The sequence below is a fragment of the Strix aluco genome, chromosome 10, assembly GCF_031877795.1.
Source record: "Strix aluco isolate bStrAlu1 chromosome 10, bStrAlu1.hap1, whole genome shotgun sequence".
Lineage (NCBI taxonomy): Eukaryota > Metazoa > Chordata > Aves > Strigiformes > Strigidae > Strix > Strix aluco.
This window is the reverse complement of record NC_133940.1, coordinates 12,915,422-12,932,478: the sequence shown is the minus strand read 5'-3', so window position 1 is coordinate 12,932,478 and position 17,057 is coordinate 12,915,422. Positions and strand designations below refer to the sequence as shown.

Below are 17,057 nucleotides of genomic sequence, written 5' to 3'. Positions count from 1 at the left end.
TGCAGCTGACTGCCTTTCGCTCTTTTTTAGCTGCTTCTCAAACCTTTCTGTTAAAAGCTGACCCTTTAGGTCCTTGCTCGTAAGGGATCCAACCCAGAACACCTCATAGCTAAGTAAAAGTGATATGAGAAATTAAAGGATTAAGCTGTTAAGTGTTGTATCAGGGTTCGTGACTATGAATTAGCAAATGTGTTTTAAATTCCAAGTTGGCCTACAGAAGCAATGACTTTATGATCTGTCAATCTGACAATTTTATGACATAAATGCAGATTTTTTTTTTCTTGCTGTTCCTAATTAATATTTAAACAGGTTAGTAAGGGATCACAGGCTTTTTAAATGTTCATAATTTTAAATTTTTGGTGTTGTGATAGATTTTCTGCAACTGGGATGCTGAAATTGTTAGCCCACTCAACTGCGGTGAATAAAAGAGTCCTCTGGAAAATCTGTAGCCTAATTTAAGTGTCCAACTGATGTACAGTCAGCAGTTCAAAAAAGTCTCTGTTATATTGTGATGTAAATTAAGATTGTACAGTAATCTTTGTGGTCTGGGCTTTATAGCACATATGCAATAATGAGTTAGTGGAAGTTGTTGGTGTAATATGTTTTAAGCATGTTTATTTTAATTCAACTTCTAACAAAACCAGTCAAAACATGGGGTCTTGATTTGTCAGCCAATGTTTTTCTACTGCTTTTGCTACTCTTTTGATTAAAATTTTAATTAGAGCCTTCCTCTTCAACTGAGAAGAAATCTTTTGAAAAGGCTTTAATAGCAGAGGGGTTTATACTTTTCATAAATATGAAAGGCGTGTTTCTGCTTTGCACTTGTTATAATCAATTGCACTAGTAGAATTTCATCATCTTGGTCAGGTGGTAGTTCCAAGCTCTAATCTTCTCAAAGATTAAAAGATTAGGCAATTTTCTTCAACAAAACCAAGAACTGTTCCTCTGAGTGTTCTTGCTGCAGTGGAATCTGTGTGGAAATGACTTTCATAAAGCGAGTATTTTCAAGGCTTTTTGAAACAAACGTGCCATGTTTTGCAGTCATTTTTATAAAGTCATGTCAGGGAAATTATTCCTGATTAGTGCAGATGTAACTGACAGCAGATTTTTAATTGTTTGCTCCAAGTTTGCTTCATACCTGTTGGAAAGCACATCTCTTAAGCAGTCAGGTTTTTCTTAGTTCCTTGACATCTTTCATTACCTATAAAGGGACTTTGTCAATTCAAGTCTATTGCAGTGAGGAAGATTAATATCTACAGGCTGTTTCAAAGTCTTTCTGACAGTTTTCTTCAGGGCTAGAAAACAAGCAAAATCTTTGTTACTGTGTAATCAGTCTAAAAGTATGAAAAAGAATCAGAAATAGGTCCTTAACATACTTCATTTTAGTGCTTTATATGTCAAAGCAGTTAATGCATTTAATTATTCTTATGAAAAATACTGTTGAATGTGCTCAACAGGAAAGAAATACAGCTGGTTTTGTCAACTTCAGATACAGTAGTGGGCAAATGACTTTCTGGTATCTCTGAATTAAAAACACACCCTAACACCTTCCAGCGTGAAGTAAGCTGTTAAGAGAAAATGTTAGTGATTGAAATTGTTTTTGCAGTCAGCAGAGCTTTTTTAGGAAAAGCAGGATCTTTGAAACATTTCTTTATAGTCCTCTGCTATATAATTTGATGTGACTGAACATAGTGAAATACAATGATAATAAAATTAGGGTAAAAGTTTAGGTTAATAAGGAATAATAACTTCTAGAAGACTATTCACAGAGACAGTCCACTATTAAAGCACTTGTTGAAGATGATGTCATTTATAACTTTGTTCATCTTCTCTTTCTTTCAAATAATCTCATTTCAATAATTTACCTGTTGTAAAAGAACATCCTAAAATATTGTACCAAGCTGTTGAGCATTCTTCAGGAATGTTACTGTGGACGTGACAGTGGCTGGCACATCAGGCCAGCATCTTCAATAAAGTTGCATCAAAGATGGCTTTGACTTGGAGGTCTCAATTACAAGGTGCAGTCATCCCTCCCTCTGTAAGAATAGGATTTTAAAGTGTATGAGAATTAACTTCTCAGCTTGTACTTATTTTTCCTGGATATAACTGATGATCTATTTTGAATGGCAGTACAGCATTAGTGTTGTGATGCAATCTATGTTTTCTTGAGCCAAATGCTGAAAACATGGATGATGTGCTGTTACCAGTGGGATTACTTTGCAGAGAGATTGTTACCTCATTTGTAGACCAATTGCTGGGAGTGACCTGAGTTTCCCCTACCAGCTTTCAGCTGAAGTCCCTCCAGAAGCTATCCTTCGTTCATGTTTTCAATCTTTTATGATCAGTAATTTGTTGTAATAATGACCCAGGAGTGTCAGTACAAGATGCTGTGCAAGCATAAAACAACAACGTAGTACTATATTCAAGAGATTCATTACACTGTAATGACAAGTTGGTCCAGAGCTGGAGGGAATAAGACAAAATGTTGGAACAGTGCTAGAGAGGCAGGTGCTTGCCTTGGCTAATCACTGTCCACCCCTGAAATTTTACCAGGCTACAGGGTTTTTAGAAGAGGAACTTTTAAAAGGATAGTCAAGAGTTTTGCTGATATTTCTGGGATGTCCTCTCATAAATGTGAGGCGGAGCATGAGATGAAAATGGTCACGAAGTCTAGAGACAGCCTCTTGCAATGAAATTTGAGATTCTCATTGCTTTCACAAAGCTCTCAGCTGAGCTGCATCATAGTCCTAGCAGTCATTCTGTGCCCACTTGAGAGCATGCCTGACATACAGGTGAGATGATAACTCCTCATTTATTTCCTTTGTGCCCTTGTTCAGCTAGTTGGGCACACCTGGAATATGTGCTCATCTTGATGTGATATCCGAAGGCACTACTGTTAGGACTTACTGTAAGGACTTATTGTCAGACACGTTCTCTTGGAACAGCGAGCTTTCAGATAGAGTTCAGTTAGCTTTTATTTTACGAGTCTGGACTTCATGTACTATTGCAACTCTTCAAAGTCCTCTGTGTTTTTTTTTTTTTGCTAACAAATGTGCAGATTAAGTAGAGATAACCCTCTTTTTCTAGTGCTTAGTGTCTTGTTCAGCAGAACATCTTACAGTATCCAAGTAAAGCAAATAAAAACTACATGTCAAAACCCACTCTGGGCAGTCTGCTGTATTTTGAGTAACTGAAGCTCTGCTAGTTTATAACAAGCTAGTCCAAATGATCTTGTTTCTCTTTTCTCTTACTATATCCCAGGTTTTCTGTGATTTTTTTTATATCTATGATACAAATGTTTCATAATGTCTTTTCATTTAATATGTACTCAACCAGCTTAATTGAACCAAGCTTATTGTTTTCAGTGGCCTTATGCCAAAAATAATTTTTGTCTCAGAGCTGTGATGGAGGAGAAAAAATAGCTGTTTAATTATGGATATTTAAAATCAGAGTTGCAGCTCTTATCATTCCACTTTCCAATGCAGTTTCTGCAAATACGATCTTATCCATTAAGAGCTATTTAAAAAGCATTTTTCGTTTCTTTGCCATTTTAATCAGTATTTATAAGTATGCAATCCTGCTGTAGTTTGACTTTTCAGCTATATCTTTACACAGCAGTGAGCTTATTGGAAAAGAAGTAATATCTGTAGTAAAGTTACTTGTGTAAGGAAGGAGCCTACAGAATTCCAGAAACGCTGTAAAATGCAGACCTAATCTTGTAAATCTCAGGATTTGTTTACTGGATATGGCAGCTTCTAATCTGTAAGACTGCATGGGTGTGGAGACACTTGTTTGGTGAAGATTCACGTACTGCATTGAGAATGGTCATTCTGCAAAGGTCAAGTTTGAATAGTCATGGGTCTGTAGCAAAATAATGAGAATTATTCCCTGGTTCTGTAGCAAAATAATGAGAATTACTTTAAAAAAAATATAAGAAGCAGACAGTTCATAACAGTGCTAATTATCTAGCCCTTGCCAAGACATGTTGAATTTTATGGAAAATTTTTATTAAAAGCTGAATATCCCTTTCTCTCCTATCTGAACAAAAGATTGTTTGTTTGCTGAGTATTTTCTGGGTGCTAAAGATAATTGAGCATAAAATGTGGCATTTTATTTGGCACTCAGACGTTGTGTTAGGTCACAGCACCTATGAAATGAAGTAATGCATGTGGTTGTGTTCTGAAGAGCTTTTTTAATATCGTTATCCATTTAAGGTTGTGGCTGTCTTTTGCATAGGTGTGAGATGTGTTGTGTGACCTGAAGAAGCATTTCATTTCCCCTTGTGGACAAGCCAGCTTTACTGCCAACCATTGTGTTCTCATGACTTAAGAACTGCTCTTAGTAAGTTGTGCTGGTGTCCCTGAAGTAGGCAGAGCGATTCATGGTGGGACTTCTCTACGCTTTGTCCATCCTCACAGTAGAGACACTCTCTACGTGAGTAGGGGTCTGGTACCTTACTCCTTACTAACTCTTCCTCCTGAGGTAATTGCAGTAATGTGCTGATGCTTAGAGATATTGTGAGAATGCTCCAGATTGCAAAATGTTGTGATGGTAAAGTGGCTCTGGTTTGCAAATCCTTAACTTCACAAGGTCTAAACTCTGCCTCTTTCTTGTTTAGTTTTTGTAGAATAGTCATACTCCCTTTGTAGATATAGAACTGCTCCAGGAGGAGAGCAGGTAGCTCCCTGACTTGTACAGGGAGAAAAGACCTTCTCATTCTCCCATATCCCCAGAGACACAGCATCTGTTCAGGCAAGGTTGTCAAAGTATTGCCAGATCTTGGTGTTTAATGAGACAAATTTTTTGATCCATAGGAAGCTGCAGTGTTTTTTGAAAAGAGCATAACTGATCCAAAAGCTATTTTCTGTTCATAGAGATACTCTGCATTATATCTGCAAGTACTTTTGCTGCTGAGTGCTGACTGGAGCAGTAAGATTAGACATCCAGCTAGTCTCTTGTCAGATGGTTTTGGTTATGTATCAGAAAATATGACCCACCTGGTTTTTGAGCATCTTTTAAGATTAACGTGGAAGGGGGAGCTACAAAACACTGCAAAGCTAGTGATTCTGTCTTAAACAGTGCTGAAGAAACAGAAATGTATTTCAGAGACACTAGCCAGTTTTAACATTTTGTCAGTGCCTTTTGTGGGTTTATCAATTCTTTTAGGGCAATTCTTTAGGTACCTCAAAATAATAAAATTAAGGTATTCTTTCGGGGGGGAGATATTCTCATACTGTAGAGTGGTGTAATAGTATTCTGAGATGATCATCAAGTCACGCTAGATGCAGATGTAAAATTTTTTGCTGCCAGAATTCTTGATGTGCTTGACCTCCTCTCTTCCTTCCTTTGTGGGTTTGTGTGCCCCTCCATGGATAATGATTTAAAAATATTGCCTAGGTGCTAGTCTAAAGTTGTATTACCAAGTCAAAAAAGAATGGACTTCGGTGACACCTGTGTCTCAGCTTAAATGTTATAATGATGGCAAAGAGGAAGAAATAAGAATTTTTTAAAGCTTTGATTGATAGGTAATTGTCAAGCTCTCTGAGGATCCAGTCCCAAAATAAAGGACTGCTTTCTTTGTTACTGTGGACAAAAGTAAAGTGAAGGCACTTCTGCCATTGCCTGTGGAAGGGATTGTTCTAGCAAGGTCAAAATATGTTTTGAAAGCATTGGAAGGAGGCTGAGTTGCTTGTTAGAGGGCACCTGCAAAATGCAGTCTTGGTAGTGACTGCAATGTTAAGTATTATTGGAGGAAGAAGATCAGTGGGAAGGGAGATCAGTCATTGATATTAAACTTCATTTCAGTAGTTGTTTTTTTCTTTCAAAATATCCCTATAACCTAAGAAGGCTCTCACTCTCCTGAGAAGGCTATAAAACCTAACTGAGCTTGATATGCTTCTTTCACTTTAGATGTCTGAGAAGAAAGAACAGTTAGGGTGGAATCATGCGGTTCTCATTACCTGTTCCTTGCAAAAAGGGAATTTGGAGGTGTGGGCAATAAATCTCAAAATACTTGGAGAAAGCAAATAATTTATTCCTGTGTTTTTGCACTGATTTCCTGCAGTTTAGCCTGCCTTGGGTTTTTCCATACAGCTTCCCCTTCTCTGATGGTATGATTTATATGGAAGTTGCATTGCTGCAGTCTCCAGTAGCTGTATTTAACTTTCTGTTTTTTGAAAGGTGTTGATGTTAATGTTATTACTTGTGTTCAAAGTCATCTTTTCTTTTCAGAATGGCTTCCTCTTCTCTCAGGTCTGAGGAAACGCAAAGATGCGGAATTAATACAAAGTCAAAGGAGCTGTTCCATGGATCTGCTGCTTCTCTGGCTTTTTTACCACATTTGTTAAGTTATTGCTGGTCAGAAGTGACTTTGCTGGCCCTTTGATTCTGCTCTTACCCAAATGGATGTAAAGCTGTAGAGATCCCTACGGTCTGTGCTAGCTTCCTTTCTTCTTGTTTCTGCAGGATTTTGTCTAATGCTGGTTGAGTCAACCTCACTGAGCCACTAAACCAGCACCATCCAGTTTGCATAGTCTCTGCTCACTTGGTTACCTTAATACTGAGAGAATCAACCTTGTGAACCAAATTGGGCTGATTTGCTTCTGAATGTCAAAAGCTACTGTATTCTGAGTTTGCCTTATTCACTCCCTGGTCTATTTTCTTCTATTTGGCTGGAACCTGCTGTACTTTGTACAGCCTCCAGCCCTTGCCTCAACGTGCTGTAAGCTCATCTGCCTTTCTGGCTCTCCTTTGTGCCTTCGTAGCCTAGGGAGGCTGCCAGTATGACTCCTGGCGGTTAATCCTATAGTGCTTTTTCTGGTGCCTCAGTCTTAGCAGCAGTGAGGACGTGTCAATGCCTGTTACCTAGGAATTTCTGTTGCACAAATCTGTTTGAGGGTTGCACCTAATGCTCGTTGCTTTTCCCATTACTAATAGGAACAAAGGATTCCATCCTTGACACAAGCATTTGGCAAGACCTCAGTGTGATGTATAATGCAGGTAACATCTAAACATCATCTAGGTGTTGTATCTAGACTAATCGGGAACTAGCTAGAAAAGGCAATACATCAAGGTTTTCTGGAAGATATGAGAGTCCTGTTTTGTTTGGTTTTGCATATTTGTCATTTTTCCATTTCCATTGAAGGGGAAAAAGGTTGGAAACAAGATGGCAACATTAACTGTTTCTTTAACGTTTTTTTTTGTCTGGCAGAGAGATCAAGACTTGCAGCTTTCTAGAGATCGAGATAAAATGTTTGTACAGAGTAAACTGAAAGCCAACTGCATAAATTAATTTATAAGAGAGGAGGGGTTGGTTTTGATCTAAAAAGCAGAGAGGAAATGAAAGTGCAGTTAAACAAGGAATGGACTTATAAATGCTCCTGCGCTTCTTAAAATCTCCACAAATTAAATGTCAGTGAAACTGAAAATAATCTTCCTACTTTTTTTTTTTCCTAGTAGCATCATTTTAAAGCTCTGAACAGCAACAGGTTAATGCTTTGTCTTTTCACAACTTTTTAATTACTGCATGTACTTTACCTGTTCACACTTCATCAGAGAGTTTTCAAATCAGCTCCTTATGTTCCTTATCCTTTTGTTTGAATCATTGAATATATTATTTTTTATTAATGAAGATCATGCCCTCACAAGGAGTAAGGCTATCTCTCTGTGGACTTGAAATAGTATCTAGCTCTAAAAAGGAGTCTTAAACCAAAAAGTGTTTCCTTAGAAAATAATACAATCATAAAAGGAGTGATGAATTTATTACTCTTAATACTTTCAAGTCTGCTTAGAATTCATAAGCTGGCAAGTCAGTTTTCCAGAAATGCGTATGTAGATGCATCTCATTACTGTAACAAAGTTAAATAAATTCATTGACATGATAAATGATTGACTTTGCCGAAGAGGAGCAGAACCATTTTAAGTTGCAATAGTTCTTCTTTTATCAGTCAAACTTTTGCTGTGAAGGAATGTGCAGATATCACTTGCTTGATAGAAGATATATATATATTGAAAGCTGTTTGAAATTATTACTAGTGCTATAGTGGAAACACATCAAAACAATAGGAAGGTGAATCATTGTATTGTACTTTGATGATTAAACCTATCCACAAAGCAGGGTGTAACTGAACTGGAAGAACATAGCCTGCAGGAGCAAAAACATTTGGCAAAAAGCAAGCTTTGAAAATTAAGAATTTATAGTAGTCTTCAGACTTTTCCATAAAAGGAGCCTGTAGGCTTTCAGCCTCAGCCTTTCTTCTGAGATTTTAGACTGTCATCAAAGTGTGTGTGAAGGGATTGAAAAGTTGGAGCATTATCTGTAAAATTAATGTATCTTTGTAAATATGTTCTACATGAACTGCAGCACATGTGAAGTATGGGTTCAGCTGAAAGGTGGGGTTGGCAGGTCCTGTATTGCACTGCGTGCATTTTGCATAGAACATGCTGACTCTTTATTACCAAAAAGAATTGAAGTGTGGTGAGTCTTGGTCTTGTGGGCATGACTGAAGTGGTCTGCGTGCCAAAAGTAAGGTGCTTTCTGGCATACTTTTGAAATACATATGCTTTTTACTTTCTCTAGGGGAATAGTGTAGACAAAGGCATTGCTTGCTATTTAGCAGAAGTTTTGTATCTGTTTTCATCTGAAACACTTTTTAACAGCTCTCCTTGTAAGCTTTATATGCTCATTTTTACAAAGGAGGGGTAGTAGTGCATTTTTGACCTAATAAAGTAGTTTTGGTTTAAACTTGAAACTGTTCATGAAATCTTCTCCTGCAGATGGTAGTTGGCTTTTTGTTGTGACTCGAAAAGGTGTGAGGCATAAGCTTAAGAAAAATATAGAAAAAAGATGTTAATAGGGTAGTGAAGGGAAGAAGCCTTCAAACCACCCCTGTAACAAAGGTGAAGTATTCTTGTTGCCAAAGTAAATGTTAGATCCTTAGCCTACTTTTACCCCAAATAGTTACAGGAAATACTCTTTAAAGACCACAGAGATTTATAAGTTAAATGAGTTGGTGACCATAAACAGAATACTTTAGATGGTCTCTTCAAGGTAGTTATTATATGGTTTGCTCTGTGGTACTTTTAACAACCTTAATCTCTGGGAATCTGTAATCTTGTTAGGATTAAACCGAAATCTGACTAGATAATTAGTGTGAGCTCCGAACTGTGGTTTGACCTTATATCTTTTAGTGGTACAATTTCCATGTGAATGGACTGGCCCTGGAGTGTGTGGAGTGTTGAGAGCCCTCAGCAGAGTCTCTGGGGGCTGAGGGCCTCTGGTAGCTCAAGTAATCTGCAGAAAATCACCTCAGAGTTTTTGCAGACTGCTCTTCGAAGACTGTACAAACTGGGGTCTGGGTCAGAACATCTTTAAATGTTGCAGAGCACATTTTCCATTGAAGGTAAAATGCGTTTGCAGACCCTCCAGAGTGCTGAGAGTTGCAGGATGGTTTGAATCCTGAAAAGAGCATGCCTGTTACAGTTACAGCAACAATATTTGGTCTGTTTTGTCCCCTTTCTAGGGTTCATTTATGATGGACATGCATTTCACACTGTTTCCCTTACATAAATACAAAGTAACATGTTGCAATTTTAACTTTAAAATCTATAATCACTGGTTGGATGACTGTACTCTTGAGTGATTTGCAGATGTCCTTCAACCGTGCCTGGCCACCTTATTTTGTGGCAGGCTAAATAATGGTATTATGTCTTGCATGTGTGAAGAAAGCTTTGCCCCAGGTCATACAGCAAGCCAACGGTAGGATTGGATTTCATCTCCTAGTTCTCTGCTCTAGTCACTGGGTGAAAAGAGACATGGCAGCCAGGATATGCAAAATATCACTTTGCATAATGATCATAGATCTATTATGTAGCTTTGCTTCTTTGAACTGTTGTGCCATAAGTGGTAGTGCTTTGTATGCCCTAAGGCTCTTTCTGTAAATGGTGCAATCTGATTTTGGAGGTCTGGAGGGGTTGAACCTCTAACTAGCAGGACACAAAACTGTAAAAAGTCAATTATGGCTATTTAAAGACTCTCCATTCAATTGAATTTTCTTCTATGTGCTAGCGTCATACTGTGAAGTTTCCAAAGAATCTGGTTGGTTTTTATCTTTCAGCTTCACACTATCCAGCCAAGTTCTGCACATGTTTCAGAGAGGAGTGGCAAGGATTAAAAACCTGCTAGTTAGTCTCAGCTACAGTCTGACAGTGGTAGAGTGGAATTAATTAATGTTTATATCAGATCTCCAGTGCTACTATAACTTTTCAACTCTATTCAAGGATACTTTATGAACTGTAAACCAAAATGTTTGCCAAGTATTTTGGATAGAAGTAAACTAATGCTACATTATTAAAACAAAAGAATGCTGTAATTTTGGAAGATTTGTGGTGGTGGGTTTTTTTGGTTTTTTTTTTTCCCAAACATAAATCTGATTCATAGACCAATAGATATTGACCAAATTTCAGCAAACAGGTGGTTTGGGATTTTTATTTCGAAACTCAGTAATAAGAATTTAATAACTTTTGTTCTAAGCTGATATTAACAGAAGTGTTCTGCAGCTGGCTGTAGCTTTTCGAATCCAATTACCCCATTCTTTCTTACCTTTCAGCTTGTGAAACAAAAGAAAAGGAAACTTTAGGGGGTTTTTGGGTTGGTTTTGTTTGTGGGGTTTTTTTGGTTTTTTGTTTGGTTTTTTGGGGTGTTTTTGTTTGGTTGGTTTATTTTTTTTTACATTTTCATTAAGCTACTGTCCAGATCTGGAATGACTGGTTTAGTTTTCCCTGCATAGAAAACTGTCAGCCCAGTCATCTTTGTGCAGTGATACCGGTTACAGATTTTGTTTGGATTAAATGATACCATTGGATTAACTGGAAATTAATTTTGCTGAGGCAGTTAAATGTTTTCTATATGTAATAAGTGTTCTGTGTGTGTAAGAATAACCAGGCAAAGTGCTTCCAGCATCCATTTCATCAAGATGTGTGCTTATAATTTCCATTAAAGAAATTCCGTTGAGAAAGTTATTTCCCTCCTCTTCATTCCGGTGTTATGAGCTCACTCAGAGAAGGGCAGAGGGGTACCAGGTTTCGGGCCTGAATTCCTTTGCCAGAGGAATGTGCAGCGAGACACAGGTACAGGCTAGCTCCACGACATACTTGTTTAGAGGGGCCCTTCTGCAACCCGGCAGTTTACAGATCTCAGATTTACAACACTTCTTTATCTGCATGTTTTTGTTTTAAAAAAAGGAAGAGACAGAGGGATTAATCTTTATGAAGAATGTTGTGAGTTTTATTTCATTTTCAGATAATAGATATTGTTTCTTTTTTCATTTCCTTTTTATAGATAGGCAGTGGAAGTGTATTGTTAGACCCTTAAAAGTTGTGGATATGATAGAAAGAAAGGCAGAGACAATTAAAAAACACTCACTCTGCTGTCAGATGTAGTCTGTGCTATTGTGTTTAGCTGAGGTCAGTGAGAATTTAGCCTGCACCTTACATGGTATGTCATTTGGGGCCTCATGGAACTGATGATACTCAGTTGCTTTTGGAATTTTATTTAGTGTCTGGCATGAGTAATCTGTATTTTCCGTAAGTATTGAATGTCAGCAGCATTCTATGCCTGATTAGATGTTACCTTACATTATCAAAGTATCACTAGTGTCAACTTGTATCTTGAAAAAGTTGCAGAGGAGAACTAGAAACACTTTCCATTAAATAAATTCATCATAAAACTACTATGGGAAAGTAATTCAAATTCTGTTTGAAACCAGATTGTCTCTGTAGGACAAAACCACTACAGTTCATTCAGTTACTTGGCAGAGTTGTGAAATTTACTGTACTTTCTCAGTTTATATTCACCACAGCCTCTGCTCTTGATAAGTCTGAAATCGCTAATTTCTGTCTGATGATATCAAGTAACTGTAGCAGGATATTGACTTCAATTAGATATTTTCTGATTAGGGCAGGAAACTAATATTTTGCAGATAAAACATGAGGAGTTGGTCATGGCATAAGAAATAAGGAAACCTAGATTCTATTCTCAGCGTAGCTTGATGAATGACTTCATGTAACTTTCTCAAATGCTCCATATCATGTTTGTAGCTACCTGTAAAATAATCGTGCATATGCTGATCCTGGTGGTCTGTATGCCTATTTATCAAGGAAAGTAAATTTAATTTTTCTTTCAAGTTATTGTAGTAGAGAGAGCTGCTCTCGGAGCAGAAGGTATACTTTAAGATAGGTGACTTGGTAACATAGAAAGAAATTTAGGGGGGAAGTTGTATGTGCATTTATTTGTGTTTTCCTTAAGTTTCCTAAGGTGATACAAGTATTTAGCTTTCTCGATTTTCATGAGTAATCTACCAGCTCTTCTAGTATGTATGAATAGAGAATCATAATAATAACATACCAAACATGCATTTTTAAAAATTTATCAGAATGCAACTTTGAATTTGAGTTTTTATTTCATAAAACTAAAGAATTTACCTAAATCTTGCACTTTTCTTTACATATATTCCATTGAGGTCCGATGGGGCTGCTTAGAGATTAGGGTTACATAAAAGCGTAGACTGTACCAGCAGCTGTGTAAAGCAACAGAACAAAGTTGGTGTTACTCTGTTTTATTCAAGTTATAAAGGCATAATGTAAATAAAAACATAAGTAATATAGCATGTTGCCTAGAGATACAGGGAATTCCAGACTTTTTTCTTTTCAAGAGGGTTGGGCTTAAGCGCACTAAGGATTTCACAAGTCTTAATTATACTAGCCTTGGACTGCTATTGTTTTAACAGCAGTACATGCTAATTTTTTATTTTAAAAAATCATGCCAATCTTTAGCAGTACTTCAGAATTTCCAGCTTTGATTTTTATTGCAGAGAAGTTTTATTTTTTTAAAATCTTACAGATGTTGGAATCATGTGAAGATGAGAACATCCATTCTTATTCAAAATAAAAATCTCAGTTCCTATCCCTAAATCTTAGACAAAAATTGAGGAAAACAGGAGAAAACAAAATGATCCTAAAAGTATGAGGTTTTCTTTCATAGCTTTTAAGTCAGGTGCTTGACTGTAGGGGCCTGTTATGTAACATCTGGATGTTTGACTTCAGCAGCATTGAGGAAATTAGGAGAAGGCTTCCCTGAGACTGGGTTATCTCAGACCTGTCAGCTGTGGGGTTTCTTGCACCTTTGTATGAAACAATTGGCACCCGGTGCGGTTGGCGTCAGGATCTCTGACAAGCTGGATGGAGGTCTGTTTAGATAGGGCTGGATTGAAGAGCAGGAGAAAAAAAAGATTATGCTTTTCTGGCCTTCAGCATCTGCTGTGTTGGTTATGTCATGTTTGATGCATGCTGGACACAGTTAAGTGTTCAGAACAAAGTTCAGCTTTTAAAAGACATTAATTGATTGTGCTCTCTCTAAATATTTTTTGAAATTTGTGTCTTTGGATGAACTGAAGTTTGTGGGAGGAGAAAGGCTGTTAAATGGAGCGAGAAACTCCAGCAGAGAAGCCTGCAGTGCAGGTGCCAGGAATCCTGTTTGCTGTTGCCATTATCTGGCAGGAGGCTGTGCCTGTGCCCTGCATATGGGTGCCCGCGTATGTAGGGGAGGAAGGAGGGCAGCTTTTATTGATGGTTCCTCAGCAAGCCTCTATTTTGTCCCTTTTTGCAGTTTAATGTATAATTTGGTGCAAACTTCTACACCTCCAACACAGCAAGTGCAAGATGTTTTGTTCAGTGTGAGGCAGGGAATATTTCTGTAGCTGGTTTAAATCAAAATAAGTTAGACAACTTATACCTTAAGATAAGATAATGTATCTAACTAAATAAATTAGGTAACTTCCTAGTCCATCCTTTATTTCCCATTTGTGCCACTCTGCAAGCCTATGTGCTTTAAAAGTAATCAACTTAAAATGTGTTCTTCCTATCAGTTACTCTTTTTGTACTATTTGTTAGCAAAGGTCTTAAAGCTCAAGTTCTTCTGGAAAAAAAATTTTTTTGAAACCTTTCTCAGGTCAGTACATTTGACTGAAATTTGATATTAATTAATTTAGCTTTGTATGCTGAGTACCCGTGGTGTATAAGCTGCCATTGTTAGAGCACCTTTGCAAAACCTGAAATGAAATATTTTCTTTTGAGTTCACTGCTCATAGATAAGTGAATGCTCATGTAACCTTTTGTTTGGTTTTCTATAGAATTTAATTTACAAACTTTGCTGGAAAATAACCTTTTACCCTTATTAATGTATTCTGTACCACAAAAGAATCTGCAGGGTGTCAGGGTGTACAATGTAAAACCCCTGCTCTTCAGTTTGAAGTTGCTGTTTGCTGGGGAGGGGGGGGGGGGCGCTGGGGGAGGCGTTTGGGGAGGAGTGTGTAGGAAGTTAATGTTTGGATCAGTCCATAGATTGAACTTTTAGCTCTGGTTATATTTCTCCCACTGCAGCTGTAGGTCTTGTACCTGTTGCAAAAATTAGTCTGTGTGATGAATGTGGGCGTATAGATAGCTGTGAATTTTTTCTTGTGGTTAAAGGAAAGAAATGTAGCACTTATCAGAAGTCCAGAGCATGCAATTGTATTCAGATTTTACATTTTAAAAATATTCTTCAGACAGTACTTATATCAACTTTCTTGAAAATATGTGACGTTTAAGTATCTCCATGCACACATAAAAGAATAATTTTTTCTGAGACATCACTTTGTGAAGTTGTGAGCTTTTTCATGTTTTTATTACTACTTCTGTAATGCTCACCTGTGAACTTAGATCACTAGATCTGACCCTACTGTACTCTTGTGCATGAAAAGTCAGAATTGAAATACAATCCCTGCTTCAAAAGATTTGCAACCCTCCAGATACATGCAAAACCTAAAGAAATCATGGGAAAATATTGCTCAGCAAGGGGCAGTCTCATCACACCAACTGTAGAATTGTGCTGCTGCTGTTTAAGAAACTGTACACACAGCTTTCTCTGATACTCATTCTGCTTAATGACAGCAGCTCCTCTGCCTCTTAAAACGTAGAGAATGCCTGAGCTAAATGTCTTTCCTGGGTATAGATGTGGAAGTTCAAGTCTGATTTTAATTTAAAATCACTTACAGCAGTAGGAAGGTGTTGGTAATTAGCTAGCAGAGGAAAGTCTTGGAAACAATTGTCATTTCTCCAAAAACTGTTCTTTCTCCTCAGTCTTGCAATAAAGTAGCAGCAGGATGGTGAGCTCAGAGCACAGCTGTGCTTTATGCTGCTGGCATGTAAATAGAGACCATAAAAAAGGAACCCTTCTGGAACAGTATTTTATTGTTAAGCTGATTGTTGATGTGATAGCTCAGGTCATAAATCTTTTGAGTTAATGATCAGCGATCCAAAGGGATCATTCTCTTCTCTTCCTTGCAATAACAGCATCATTACTCTTCCAGAAAATATCAAATTATTTCATATACTCAGGAAAAATCTGCCCCTGTACAGCCAACAAAATACAGGAAACCCAGTCAAGCCAGAAAATACATCTCAGTGTTCACTCTAGGAACAATACACATGCCTATTACGAATAGAGAAATTAATCAGGGTTGTAATACTTGGGTAAGATTAACATTCGAGTATCCAGAGCTATTATACTTGATTCAAGTAAAAATGTGAGTGGGTGTATGTTTATATACAGCTATTGCTTAGTTTTGACCTCTTGGAAATCTCAAAGGGCAGTAACAGCAGGTGGAAAGAGTTTTCAGGGTAAACTTGGCATCACATCTGGATTAGTTGTTCAGTATCTCTCACTGACACTTTTGATCTATGGAAGAAGGTTAAAGGAGGAGACGATATTTAGCCAATCTAGTTTTGAGCTAATTTATCCATTTAACTGAGGTGTGACTCAGAGAATGACCATTAACAACCTGAGTCCTTCTATGGCCAATGAAGGATGGTAAGAGGGGCACTTGGGAGCACCAGGGTCAGATGACTGACTGACATAGGGAATGTAAATGCTTACCTCTGACACACAGATCCTACATGCTCCGAAAAACACTCCTGTAAACTGGCATGTGGATGGGCCGTACATGAGAGATCAATAGAAAAGGGGGCAAGGTTGGTACACAGTACAGCTGTTCACTTTTTCTTTCCTTGCAGTGATACTTGGGCAACTCTAAAGGATTTCAGCCATGTAAACTATTTCTGTAGGTGCCATTGCAGGGTGTACAGCAAGCCTGTCCATATCCGTCACTCCAGGGAATGAGTGTTCGGGATAGTTATGCAGGTAGCAAAACCTAATATAGGCATTTTCAGATAATAAATAAAAAAGGTGAAGCAAGTGTCATGTCATTGTGGAGTACAGTGTATTAGATTCCTGCACTGTTAGTGGGTTTTTTTGCAGCATACCATTAACATTGCACAGCACCTTTGAATGGGGAGAAGAATATATGATTTTCTCTGAAATAGTAAGGAATTTTAAGAAGGCTGAATATAGTTGTTTGTCTTGGAATATGACCAGGATGCAATGTCTAATAACTCCAATAGCTCTGGTTTCCTAATGGCCACCAGATGCCAGGACCTCTCGTTTTTATCTCATCTGAAAGAAAGGCTAAGTCATCAGAACCCCTGATAGCTCAGGACAGACTGAGATATAAATGCTTCCTGCTAATTCCCAGCCGTGCCTGTTCCATCACTCGTGTTTCTGGTGAAGCTTCTTATGACAACATGGTTGTGCTGAGATTGGGATTTTTTGATGGGGTAAGGTGCAAAAGGTTGCAGCTTTCCTGTGAGATATACAAATTCCTTCATGTCAAGGCAAAGGTTATGGTGGTTATTTTCATAACAAAGACAAAATACATCTAAACACATTTCTCTAAAATACTTCTAAAATATTTCATCTCTCCCTCAGGAATAACTTAATGTCAGTGATGAATTCAGAAATAGATTTTGAGCCAGAATTAATTAGAAACCCACTTGCTGCTTTGTAATTTCAAGGGGGGGTTTAGGGGATGACCTTTCACTACTCTTTTAGTTCTCTTCTTTTTCACCAGCCTTTTCTTTTGCCCTCCCCCCCCCCCCCTTTTTTTTTTTTTTATTTTATCATTAAG

General features: G+C 37.7%; 1 protein-coding gene across 1 annotated transcript in view; it reads left to right on the top strand.

The window, feature by feature from the left end:
* The window catches only part of COL4A6 (collagen type IV alpha 6 chain), a 136,165-nt gene that overhangs the window by 603 nt on the left and 118,505 nt on the right, over positions 1-17,057 (top strand). The gene's annotated exons all lie outside the window — the stretch shown is intronic.